Below are 13171 nucleotides of genomic sequence, written 5' to 3' on the forward strand. Positions count from 1 at the left end.
GCACAAAAATAAATAAATAAAATGTACCCCTTTCTTCAATTAATCAAAGAAATTGTCTTTGCACCAAAATATCCATAATATTGCCCCTAATTCACGGGATATATGACACTGAAAAAGCTGAGTTGTTTATTTAAAACTAGGCACCTGTTGCAGGAATATTCCTGCAAGACTTCTGGCAGGCTTCCCTCCCGCCACCCCCACCTCTCCTGCCCCCCACCTCTCCCACTGTGGTGGGCAGGTCTGGGAGGGTGGGATGTCCGGGGCACACCCCACTGTGTCCGTGGCCAACTCAGCACCTTCTCCACAGCCATATGCCCCACACACCTCTGCTGCCACCTCTGGGGCCACATGTGCTCCTCTGCTGCGCCCCCCGCCCACCCCCCACACACACACACTGTCAGTTCTTTCCCTCCAGCAGCTGCAGCTGCCTTGCTTTCCACTTTCCCTCCCTCTTTCTTCTATGCTGTCTTCAGTCTTCACTCCTCCCTCCCTCCATGTATGCAAACTAACTGCCATCTTTGTTGGTTTAATTTGCGTACTCACTCTGATTGGCTGGTGGGCATAGCTGTTGGGCATGGCATGTGTAGTGGAGTGATGGTTAATTTGCATATTACTCTATTATTACGTTACATAGTGTGTTGCATATGTCAAATACTGAATGCCTAGAATCAGTTTTAATCCTATTATCTGTGAAAGTATAATAATATTTACCTACATAGTCATTATTAGCTAATTGCATCAGCTCTACTTCCAACTTATCCCAAATTTGCCCTATCCTCTTCATCTCTACAGCCATTACCTAACCCAAATAACTATTTCTTTTTTGCTTGAACCTCTATAAAAATCTCTCAATGGTCTGTTTCCTGCCTTTAAATTTTCCTCTTAAAAGTTTACTCCCCACAAAATAGCCAGAATAAATCTTTCCAAAGGGCAAATCAGATCACACTACTTCTCTGCTTCAAGCTTTTCAATAGCTTACAATTTCCTTTGGTAAATTATTCAAACTCTTTACCATGGCCTACATAATCTCTGCCTACTCTTCTACTTTATCTTTTGTCACCTCTCTCTACCCACTGCATATAAACTGTGAAGGGAGTTGGAATATATTTAAGAATTATGAGGAAAATACTCTGAAAAGAATGCCAAATATCCTGGTATCATTCACAAAGGTTGGTACAAAAATAGCATTGAATAAATGCACATTACTTTAGGGGTATTTACATATATATATATATATATATATATATATATATATATATATATATATATATATAAACTTATTAGAACCTCATATTATGTGAAATAGGTGGAACCAATTTCATTATCTCCATTTTACACTTTGCAAAACTGAGACAATAGAGAAGAGGCTAGAACTAGTTTTCCTGAATCCCAGCCAAGTCCTATACTCTACTGCATTGCAGGCCCATGAAATGTAAAAAATGGCACTATCCAACAGTGTCTTTTGTTAACAAATCATATATTCTTTTTTCTTGAGATTTTCATTGCTATGGAGATCTATAAAAAATAGAAACATTATTGCTGAAAAAAAAAGTATTTATTCCTCTAAGTATGTGAAACTTAAAAACTTCTTTAGCTATAATTGCATACCGACAGAAGGAATTTCTCCCCACCCACTTCCAAAAAGAACTTTTCTGTGTTATTTTACTATTTTACTTTTGGCAACAAGAAAAAAATGTCCATGTCTGATATTCTAGGATTATTCAACACCACATATCCTCACTAAATTATCACCTTCTACCGGGCAGTTGCTAAGTGTTACCCATAGCATCTCTAATACCTAGTACAGTAACTGACAAAATATGTTCCTATTATATTAGTCTTTAATAAATACACCAGGAGTTTTTTCGGGTTAGATGGCTATCATTGTAAAAGAGAGAGCTAAATCATATTGTCTGTTCAGTATAGATATTTGCTTATATATTTATCATTGCATTCATCAAATTATCAATTTTTTTTCTATAGGTATTCCTTCAATTTTTACTGAATTACTTACCTAGAAGTTTCCTCTCCTACATTTTAATATATTGTACCATGATCAATAATGCTTCCTAGGAATAACAGAAAATTCTAACTATACACTAATGTGCATTATGTCCTTCTCAATTTCAGCTGGGAACATAACTACCCAGCTAGAAACTACATTTTCCAGTGTCCCTGAAGTTAGGCATGCCCACATTATAAGTTCTGGACAATGGGAAGAAGTGCAGTGTGCAACTCCTGGGTTATAATGACTTGTCCTGAACAGCCATGGACTATTCTGTGAGAGAGAAAAATATTTTTCTTGTATTGGAACCACTGTTTGGGACTCTTTTATTATAACCACTTTGCCTGTTCCTTAACCAATAGACTATATCACTTTAGCTTATGAGAAATATTGCAAAGCCAGAAAATGTCACCTTGGATGAGGAATGATTTAAACTTGAAAGCTTCCATTTTTAATTGGCTTTGAGATACATAAGAAATGAAAGCCCAAATATTTAGTTTTTTAGAATATCAATAGTCAGAGATCAAGAGACTATTATGTATCACCTAAGAGAAGTACACTTTACTAAATTGTTGGTGGCTTACTTTTTGTGATTGTTTTTAAGTAGGTTTCCCTAAGAATAGTATTCACTAAATGGCTTTCTATAGATTACCAAAATACCATAAGAAATAAATAGGCATTGTGTATTTGCCAAATGCCCATGCAAAAAGGGGGGTGGGACAGTGATATTAAAAATATAGGGTTTTGCTGTCACATTTGACAAACTTGGTTAAATAGGTATATCGACTATAGTACTTCTTAGAGCCTTTAATATGCTTTAATGTTCTACTAAGTTGGCTCTTTATTACCATAGTGTAATAAGCTGCCATGTGAGGATAGGTATGATCTAACCTCTGTTTTTAAAGGGTCACAAGTGTACTTGAAATTATTTAAAAGTAGGATATACTCTCAAGTTCACTGCAGACCTTACCATTACTTAAAAATCCAACTTCTAGACTCTACAAATGTGTTACCTTCTTAGTCCTTAAAGTCATTAACATTTGTAATCTCTTGTTTAAAATAACAATTATAGATTTAAGTCTAGATTTTTTACCTGGCTTGAGCCCCAAATCAACTCACATCCTAGGAAAGTTTACATTAGATCTTAGGAAACCAGTATGGGTACTCCACTTTGAATGCTGCCTGATAAAATGTGGAGAACTAGCTTTGGGCACTAAATACTCCCTTGTTTGCTCATTTTACTTACAAATAAAAAGGGTATACCCTGAATAAAGTTTCCTAGCATAGAATAATAATAACTCTACCTTGTTTTTTTTTCTTCCAAGCAATAAAATGAAGAGCTTCTTGTTATTTTTTTCCATATCACCAAATTTGCTTCAAATTACTATTGCTTCAAAATCATAAAGTTTAGTGAAGCAATCTAGCTAGAATTTAATTCAATATAGTCGCCTTTGGGGGAATTATGGAAGGAGGCTGAAGAGAAAAAGTGCTCAGCCTAGATGTTGAAGAAACAAGAATCTTAGCTATTTGTGATTTCTATCCCACTTGACAAACTTTAAACAAAGATATGATGATATTGGGTATCATTTATATTAAGCAGGCTAGAAAATTACTTGTTCAATTATTTGCCTCAGAGCAGAGTGATTATTATGAATCTGTGCTATTAGCCAATATTCTCAGCAACACAGCAAAAATACAAGACAATCAAAATGTTGGATCAATGAGGCAGTTTACATGAGGCAAGTAAATGATACCACTTGTGTTGCTCTCTCTACAGTCAATGAGGGTGTTCTTTCTTTTCTCTTGCCTTTAATCTCCATCCTATATAATAAAAGCCTAATATGCTAAGTGTTCAGTTTTCCAGTCAGCCATTCAACTAATCAAAGCATAATATGCTAATGACATGCTAAGGCTGCTCAACTGCTCTCTATGACCTGCACTGACCACCAGGGAGCAGATGCTCCAACCTGTACGTTAGCTTGCTGCTGGGATCTGGCTGACTGGGACTGAACAAGACAGGCTTGACACAGCCTGGAGCTCTCCTATGGCCCCTCCCCAACTGGCCAGCCTTCTGCATCCCTCCCCAGCCCCAATCATGCACCAGTTTCAGCCCAATGATGGGATGACCTGTCGCTATGATGCACACTGAACATGAGAAGACAGATGCTCAATGCAGGAGCTGTCCCCTTGTGGTCAGGGCACTCCCACATGGGGAGTGCTGCTCAGCCAGAAGCCCGGCTCACAGCTGGCAAGCTCAGAGGCGGTGCTGGGAGCCTCTCTTCCCTCTTCAGTGGCAGCACTAAGGATGTCCAGGGAGTGGGCCTAAGCTGTCAGTCAGACATCCCCCAAGGGCTCCTGGACTGCTAGAGGTTTCAGACTGGACTGAGGGAGCCTCCCACCCCTGTCCCTGAGTATATGAATTGTGTGCACTGGGCCTCTAGAATTTTATAAAAATAAAAATGAAGTTTTCAAACTAATTGGGCGATAAAGCCTTTAGGGTTAGAGTCTGTTAGCATATTTTAAATCTCATTATGCTTAGTAATGAAATGAAAAGGCACTATATTAAATTCATGAACCAAACTCCAAACTTCCCACCATTCAGAGAACCACAGATTGATTGCACACCAAACCTATTGGTTTGTTCTTTAAAACTAATCTTTACAGTTTGGAAACTTCATTTGGTGCAATTTAATAAATGGCTAGCAACTCACTTTTAGGAAATGTGTGGATTTTCCCCAAAAATTGTTAATTGTAATAGTATTTGAACTATCTGATGCATAAGTAATGTGCTTTCTCATGGCAACCCTTAACAGTATTCCTATTCACATTCCTTTTAAAATCATTTCCAAAATGACCAGGTAAACAAAGCCTGAAAAATCTTTTCAATCTCCAAACAGGATGTAAACTACTCACTGTGATCCACCTTTTTCAGTTAAAAGTTAAAAAAATTATAGATAAAATATACTTTTTAGGTTCTATACTTAGACACTTTTCAAAACCTAATAGAGCATATTTATTTGAATCATCAAAGACAGAATTAGTCTAGATTTGATTCACTTGTCTGATGGTATAAATGCAAAATAGTCCTCATATTGATATTAATGCAACATGAAGAATAAACATTGTGAACTACCAAGACTACATACATGTACATATGCTTTCAAATGAACAGACTAAAAATTAGAACATTGAAAGCTAGCTATTTCATGTACCCTTGAGCTTAGCAATTTTTGTCCTCCTAACAGCTTGACCTTTTCTGAGTGTTTTTTATGTGATTATTTTTTAAATCACATTTGTTATCATTGGCAATAGTACTTAAACAGCAGGCATTAATAGGTGGTCTAAGAAGGCAGAAAATTGAAGTCAGGGAGGACTGGTAATAAACACTAGGCAAATTTCTAAGACATAGGTGGTGCAAGGTGTTAACAAAAGGCAGAGAGGGAGGGTAGTCTGTCAGCACATAATAGATAAAGATCTAGTTAGGGATGCCTCAGTGCACAACTTCAGAATCTCCATTTATACCACAGTCTTCACAATGGTGTCCCTTGGAGTTGAGTATATAGCTTGCTTGGCCATATGAGACAGTCCTGAGATTTAGGCAGATAAACAGGCAGTGCCAGATAAATCAGGTAGAACTTATCAAAAGTCAAGACATGAAAAATTAAATTACAGGTCTGGATTTTAGTCTCTAGGAATATATAATAATAAAGAAAATGTAAGAGTAGAATTTCAGAAAGAAATTAAAATACTTGTCAAAGGATCAAGCACACAATAAAATAGAGGCTTAGTTATGAGTATTGAAGAAGGCAGGGACCTACCTGATCATAGGAAACAAAGCAAGAAAGGGTTCAGTTATTGTATAAAGTCAGAATAACATCCTTGGTAAGAGTACCTTGATGTTGAGCTATTGGCCAATGATTACTAACATACATTTTACTAGGGAATAGGACTATTGCCAAAATCTGTGGTAATTTTAAAACTATTGATAATAGGTAAACAACCTCTCTTTTGAAGACCAGATGTATTAAAGGGCAGAACTTAGTCAAACTTTTAATGTACTAGCTTTTCTCTTTTATGCATTGATCTATAAACAATATTAAAATACAAATATTGTATAAATCTGACAGCAAACATCTACACAAAGATGATTGATCTACACTATAGCAAAATGCTATCTGTCACCAAACATGGAGAGAGAGAAAATGTCTGAATTGTTTAAAATAATGTTTCCCAAAACAAAAAATAATTTAAAATTTAAAAAATAAATGAAACTGTGTTTGTCATTTGAACTATTTTATGTTTCTTAGCTATAAAAACCCTTCATCCTCACATTTAACCTACTATCAAGTTCACCTCACAGATACTTTAATGTGAAGAACTATTCAATTATAGAATTTTTAATCTGGAGAAAGATATTTGAGCTTTTTCTTCACACAAGCTATTAGAGTGTTTACATATCTGATGAAGATCTAGGGAAAAACTAGAAGAGAATATAGGCAAAGGCAATTTTGCCAGATGCTGCACACTCTGGCTAAGTATTTAAAATTCAAATTTAGCCTAAACTGGTTTGGCTCAGTGGATAGAGCCTTGGCCTGCGTACTGAAGGGTCAAGGTTCGATTCCCGTCAAGGGCATGTACCTTTGTTGCAGGCACATCCCCAGTAGGGGGTGTGCAAGAGACAGCAGATCAATGTTTCTCTCTCATAGATGTTTCTAGCTTTCTATTCCTCTCTCTTCCTTTCTGTAAAAACTCAATAAAATATATTTAAAAATAAAATAAAATAAAATTCAAGTTTATTTGCAATAAAGCATTAAAATGCATCTATAATGTTAAGAAGTATGAATTTCATGTTCACAGATCTGTGTGTATACTGTTAGATCAAAGTAAACACATCTAGCATTGAAAGTTGTAGAATTTTTGCCCTAGTTGGTTTGGCTCAGTAGATAGAGCATCGGCCTGCAGACTAAAACAGGTCACAGGTTCGATTCTGGTCAAGGGCACATGCCTGGATTCAGGCATTCAGGAGGTGGCCAATCAATGATTCTCTCTTATCATTGATGTTTCTATCTCTCTCTCCCTTCCTTTCTGAAGTCAATAAAAGTATGTTTTTTAAAAGTTGTGGAGTTTTTGATGATCATTCTTATGCATTCGTATATCAGAACGCTGAAAATGACTTTGGTGTTATCCATGTTTAAAGATGATTCTATTAGGATTTGAGAAAATGGTGATTTCATCAAAGAATTAAAGGACCTTGCTTAGGTTTACGGATAAGGATTTAGGAGCTTAATTTTAGTATGTTGAATTTGAAATGGCACGAAATACAAAAACTAATTTATAACAACTGGTCAAGAACTTAAAAGTCAAAGTACTTGAATTCAAATCCTAGCTGCACAACTTACTAGTTTATATTAGCTTGGGGAAGTTATACATCTTCTTCAAACATATTACTTCACCTGTATAATGAGGATAAAGTACCTACCTTATAAAGTGGTTCAGAGAATCAAATAATTAGTACATGCAAAAACCTTTGAATAATGCCTGGCACTGCTCAATAACTAATATGTCTCATTGTTATTGGTAGTACCTCTGCTATTTTTGTTTTTGCTTTTGTTGTTGCTGCTGTATTTAGAGGGAAATTCCAGAAGATATTTACAAAAGCGACCAGATGGGAAAAGATATTTGGACCTGGAAATAAATGTTTGATATGACACTGGTGGGTTTTATGAGTGTAGATTTAGTAGAATGGTAGGAAGAAATATCAGATGAAATGTATTTAAGTTAGGAGTGAGGACGGACTGGAGTGTTGGATACGGAAAGTGAATTTATAAAGAGAAAAGAAAGAAATAAGGGAGAATTTAGAAATGGCAATAGGGTCAATTGAAGATGATTTTCAGGAAAAAGAAGACCAATGGGAGAAGCCATGACCTGTTAGTCACTATTTCATTGAGTTCTATCTGCTCTCTTAGCTCAGGTAGCATATTTCTGCTCCTTCCCTTTATTCAGCTTATACAATAAGTCCCTAATGGTTCAGCAGTTTTCAAACTCAATTATTTCCCTAACTCCTCCTCCTAATTTTGTGCTCCAATATTTCCCTTGCTTGTTTTGTTAATAGGCTTCTCTCCGCCTCAAACAGTGTAAGGAAGGGCTGTATAACTTTCACAGAGGGCACAATTGTCCTCAAAGAGAGAACAAACAAAGGTTCTAATTTCCTCTACATCTGGACTCAGCATGCTCTTTTTGATGACCTACTCTCAGAAGTAAATTTTCCACTGTAACCTCTAATTTTGTGATAAGATTCCTCTCAAGGTTACAATCTGGTTGCAGGTGCAAAAAATTGCATGTGAAGGAAAATATTCTAAATGGAATCTATGGCTCATCAAGCTGTCTCTGACTTTTCTTATTCACATAAACACTGAATTATTTTCCCTTTATCATTGAGAATATGTAATGTGACAGTATAGCAACAGTAGTCATAACAAGGGCAAAGCTAACTGATAGTTTCAGGGTGGCTTTCATGAAATCAATATGCGTTAATGGAACCTTTTTTTGGGTATGGCCCTCAACCCTGTAGGTTATTAAACTACTATTCAATGAAATCTAAATAATAGGAGAACTATTTATAAATAAGTTATTACTATAATTTAATAGGTATATGTTGTGAGGAGAAACTTTCTTCTACCTTCAGAATTTTTTAGCTGGTGTAATAAGCCAATAAACATGAGAAAAATTAGCATACATATATATGTATGGGAAATCCACCTATACGAGAGAGTTATAGACCCCCACATACATGAGAAGTTCAAAGATAGAAAAAGAAAAATGAGATACAGATGACATTCTGAACTAAAAATGACATTGTGGCTTCAGAAGGTAGGAAAGTCATTGCAGGATAATAAGAAGAGCTGAAATTAGAAGTTTGCCTTGTCCTACAGAAATGTCAAGAAGTTATCTCTGATAATCTCTTATGGGCAAGGATCCCACTTCACATTCTTCTAGGTAATTAAAGAAACTTCTGAGCCCACAGGGTTTTGATTGCCTTTAGCTCAAACCAATCTGCACACTTTGGGGATTACTCATTCTGAATCCCTATAATACTTATTTCCAGTGAAATCAAGGTACCTGGAATATCAAATTGTAGATTCTGGTGAACATGGATTAAAAAATAAACCATAATTCTTTTCATTTAGTGTTTGATAAAAACTAATAAACTTCTCCAAAATAGTATCATATTAGTACAAAATGGGAACACTTGTATATACTGTTTCAGGGTATGCAAAGCAAAACTCTAGGGGGTGCAATTCACATTGTTATCTCTGTGAATGGTATTCCATGGAGCTGTGTAGTACCCAATTTGTGAAGTTGAAAACAGTAACTCTGATGATTCTATCTATGCTTCTCCTTTCTATGTGTGGGTTCAGCTAACACCTGGTAATCTGTGCCCTTATATTCTAAGACATTACAACAGGCCTTCCATATTGAAACACAGTTCCTATTTTGTACATTACTTTCTGTCCACCACATTTTAGTGATATCTTAATAACATAAAATGGTGGTTTCCAAAAATTATTACATAAAACATAAGAAAAATAACCCTTGTTTAAAATGCATCTTCCATATACCTCCTCCAGGTAATTACTCCTTTTCAGTAGGTCTGAATAAATCCCAGAAATTAACCTTTAAAAAAATATTCCTGATGGTTCTAAAGTAAGTGGTCCATGAGAAATACTGACTAAAATGCTAGATTTATGCCATAATTTAGCCTTTTTCAAAGCACTCTCTAAGATGTGGTACTACTGATCAAGTTTTCCTTACATAACTAATTTTATCCATGCCATAGAGATTTTTGACCATTTCAGTAAAATATATGGAACTTTCTCTGATCACATCTATCTCTAAATGTGTGACCCTTTGTCCATGAGCTCCACTGATACCCTGTTTCCCCAAAAACAAGACAGGGTCTTATATTAATTTTTTCTCCCAAAGTTGATCTAGGTCTTATTTTCGGAGGATGTCTTATTTTCAGGGAAACACGGGTACTTAGAACAACATTTCAAAATGTATTATTTTAGAGAGATATTAGACATTCAGTGTGAATCTTTTCATTTCTTGCTTGAGAATTTTATTTAGCCTGATTCTATTCTGGTGACTGCCAAATGCTCACAGTATGGCTGATTTCCAGTCAGTATTCTCCTTAGACTAAAATATCTTATTTTTTATCATTTTTCACTGCATAGTTGCTATTACTTGATAGGTTAAATCTGGTTTTCTTATCTTCTTACACCCTTAACCTCTTCTAGAGATATTATTGTTTAGATTCTCAATAATGTTCACAATATTTTCTCCTTTAATATCACTTAAAACTTAATTAACACAGCATTTAAATTCTTTTCAAAGTCATTAATGAAGACATTAGCTAAACACAGAAATAACATCATCTCTCTGCAACTAGAAATAATGTCATCTAGCAAACAAGACTCATATTTCAATTGCTTCAGCTCTATTTCAAGGCTTCTACAAATATAAAACTACTTATTGGTAACAAATATATATAGGAAAAAATATGTATTCAAACCAAGACTCCATATAAATGGAGAACACTCAATAAACAGAAAATTAAAATTTCAATCAAACACCTAAAACCAAACCAATAATTAAGCTTTGTGGTGATTTCAATGGGATGTGGCATAATAATCCAACTTGCTCCCTTCTGAAGGGTCCTACAATTACTATAATCAGTGACATAAGAATATAGAGGTTAAATCTTCTTCAAGCCCTGAGAAAATTTTTGTTCTGTCTCTTATGAATTTAAGGAGCCCAATTTTAGTCAGTAGATTCAATATGATTTGACGTCATTTTTGTTAGATACACTCAGATTCAGATCTCATGCTTCTGTTCAACTAGTCACCTTTTTTCTCATGTGATCAAATTATAACTAGAATCTGTATGGTTTCCACATGTCTCAATGTTCGGAGTGAACCAATTTTACCAAGACTGGGACTCTTCTTAACTGTCCTCCAAGGGCAACATTTGAAATCAAACATAAATGAAAAGCTACAGTAACTGCTAGAATATCTCCCCCAGCACCCTGAGACTCTGATCTCAGACTTCTCTTGTTCATTTAACACATTAGTTATATATTGAAATTAACTTAGGCTGCCTCTGTCAGAGAAGGTTTCCCTGACACAGTGACATTTAAGCTAACCTCTGAAGTTATTTGAAAGAATCAAGGAGGGCAAGAGCATCTCAGGCAGAAGTACATGATAACTAAAGTCTACCCAACATTTTCCTTGCATGTTTAATAGTCATATCATATTTTAAATTAGACAAAAACAGAACCTTTTATTCTTCCCTTCCTACCACCATCATTGACAACACTACGTCTACTCCAAGTCTAATATCACTAATATACTTTGGTTTAGAAGTTCATTTATTTATCATTCCTTTTAAGTTTTTTAAACATAATTTTTGGAGATCCTTACATTGTCATATATGTTGGATATTTTTTTCCTAATATTGTGATTTTCCTTCAACTTTGATTATGGTAATTTCATTACACAGAACCTTTTATTTTATACATCAAATGTACCATTTTTTCCTTTATGATTTCAAAAGTTTCCTAATTATACTTATAAATATCTTACTCAAAAATAATATTTCTACTCATCTATATCTTTATTCCTATTTTCTTTACTATGTAACAAGTAAATCCTTGATCCATCTGCAATTTATTTTGATGTAAGAAATGAGACAGGGATCTACAATTTATTGAGAATCTACTATGGGCCAGTCACATACATTGTTTAATTATGATGTAAATATTACTATGCTATTATATTATACAAATGAAGAAACTAATATTCAAAGAGGTTGAGTAACAAGCTAGAGGTTACATAGCCAGTAAATGTCATAGCAGGGGAATGAACTTAGGAATGATTCCAAACATCATTTTTATTCTGCCAAACTATTGAGTTGTGATGGTAATAAATCAACAAACAACAAGTGTTAGTGAGGATGTAAAGAAAACGGAACCTTTGTGCACTGCTGGTGGAAATGCAGACTGGTACAGTTTTTGTGAAAAGCAGTATGGAGTTTCCTCAAAAATTAAAAATGGAACTGCCTGTGGCAGCCAGGCCTGGAGCAGCAACAGCCAGGCCCCAGGGCAGCAGCAGTCAGAACCAGAGCAGCAACAGCCAGGCCTGGAGCAGCCAGACCTGAGGCAGTGGCAGCCAGGCCTGAGGAGGAGGCGGCCAAGCCCAGGGTGGCCAGTCCAGGAACACCCAGGCCCAGAGTGGCCAGACCCAGAACATCAGCAGCCAAGCCCGGAGCATCCAGGCCAGGAGCTGCCAGGCTCAGAGCGGCCGGGCCCGGGGCAGCTGGGCCCAGAGCAGCTAGGTTGGGAACAGCCAGGCACAGAGCAGCAGCAACCATGCTTGGAGCAGCCAGGTCGGGAGTGGCAGTGGCCAGACCCGGAGCAGCTGGTTGTAGAAAGGACCAGAGCAACAGAGGCCAGGCCCAGAGCAGCCAGCCTTGGAACAGCTCGCTCCTCGCCTGCCTCCGCCCCAAGGCTGCCTCTCAGACATGGCTGGAAACTTTTGGGGGAACGTGAGGGTCTGCTGAATCAAATGAGGAAGGCTTAGATCTGGATGTGTTGAGTTAGTATAGCGCTGGGGTGTTGATCTGTGAGTGCCTTGTGTGGGGCCTGGATGAGGTTGGATGATCTATTTGGAAATGTATTTTGTGTGAAGTGTATCCCTGGGCATGTGGAGGTATTATTGATTTGAGAAAATGCTAAGTAACTGATTTACTATCTGAAAAATTTAAAGTTCTGAAACTTTAAGGTCTCTTGCCAAAAAGAGGTTTTAAAGCTAACACCCTAATTTTAATGGAGAAAGGAAATGACAAGCCCTTCCCACCCAGAACAGGTAATCCAATTCCAACCAGCAGCTATCTTTAAACAATGTGTCCATTCACACTTGAATGGCTACTCCTTTTGATAGCCTAAGGGCAAGTTTACATGTAAACAAGTTTGCTTTCAATTCCCAGGGCAGAAAAAAAACCCAAGGTTTAAAATTACTAGATTTTAAAATTTATTCTTAGAAGTGTAAAAGTTTATTAATTAAAAAAAAAAAGGAGATTTGAAAAACTTGATGAACAATAATAGTGGTT

This window comes from Pipistrellus kuhlii, unplaced genomic scaffold (genome assembly GCF_014108245.1).
Source record: "Pipistrellus kuhlii isolate mPipKuh1 unplaced genomic scaffold, mPipKuh1.p scaffold_m20_p_19, whole genome shotgun sequence".
Lineage (NCBI taxonomy): Eukaryota > Metazoa > Chordata > Mammalia > Chiroptera > Vespertilionidae > Pipistrellus > Pipistrellus kuhlii.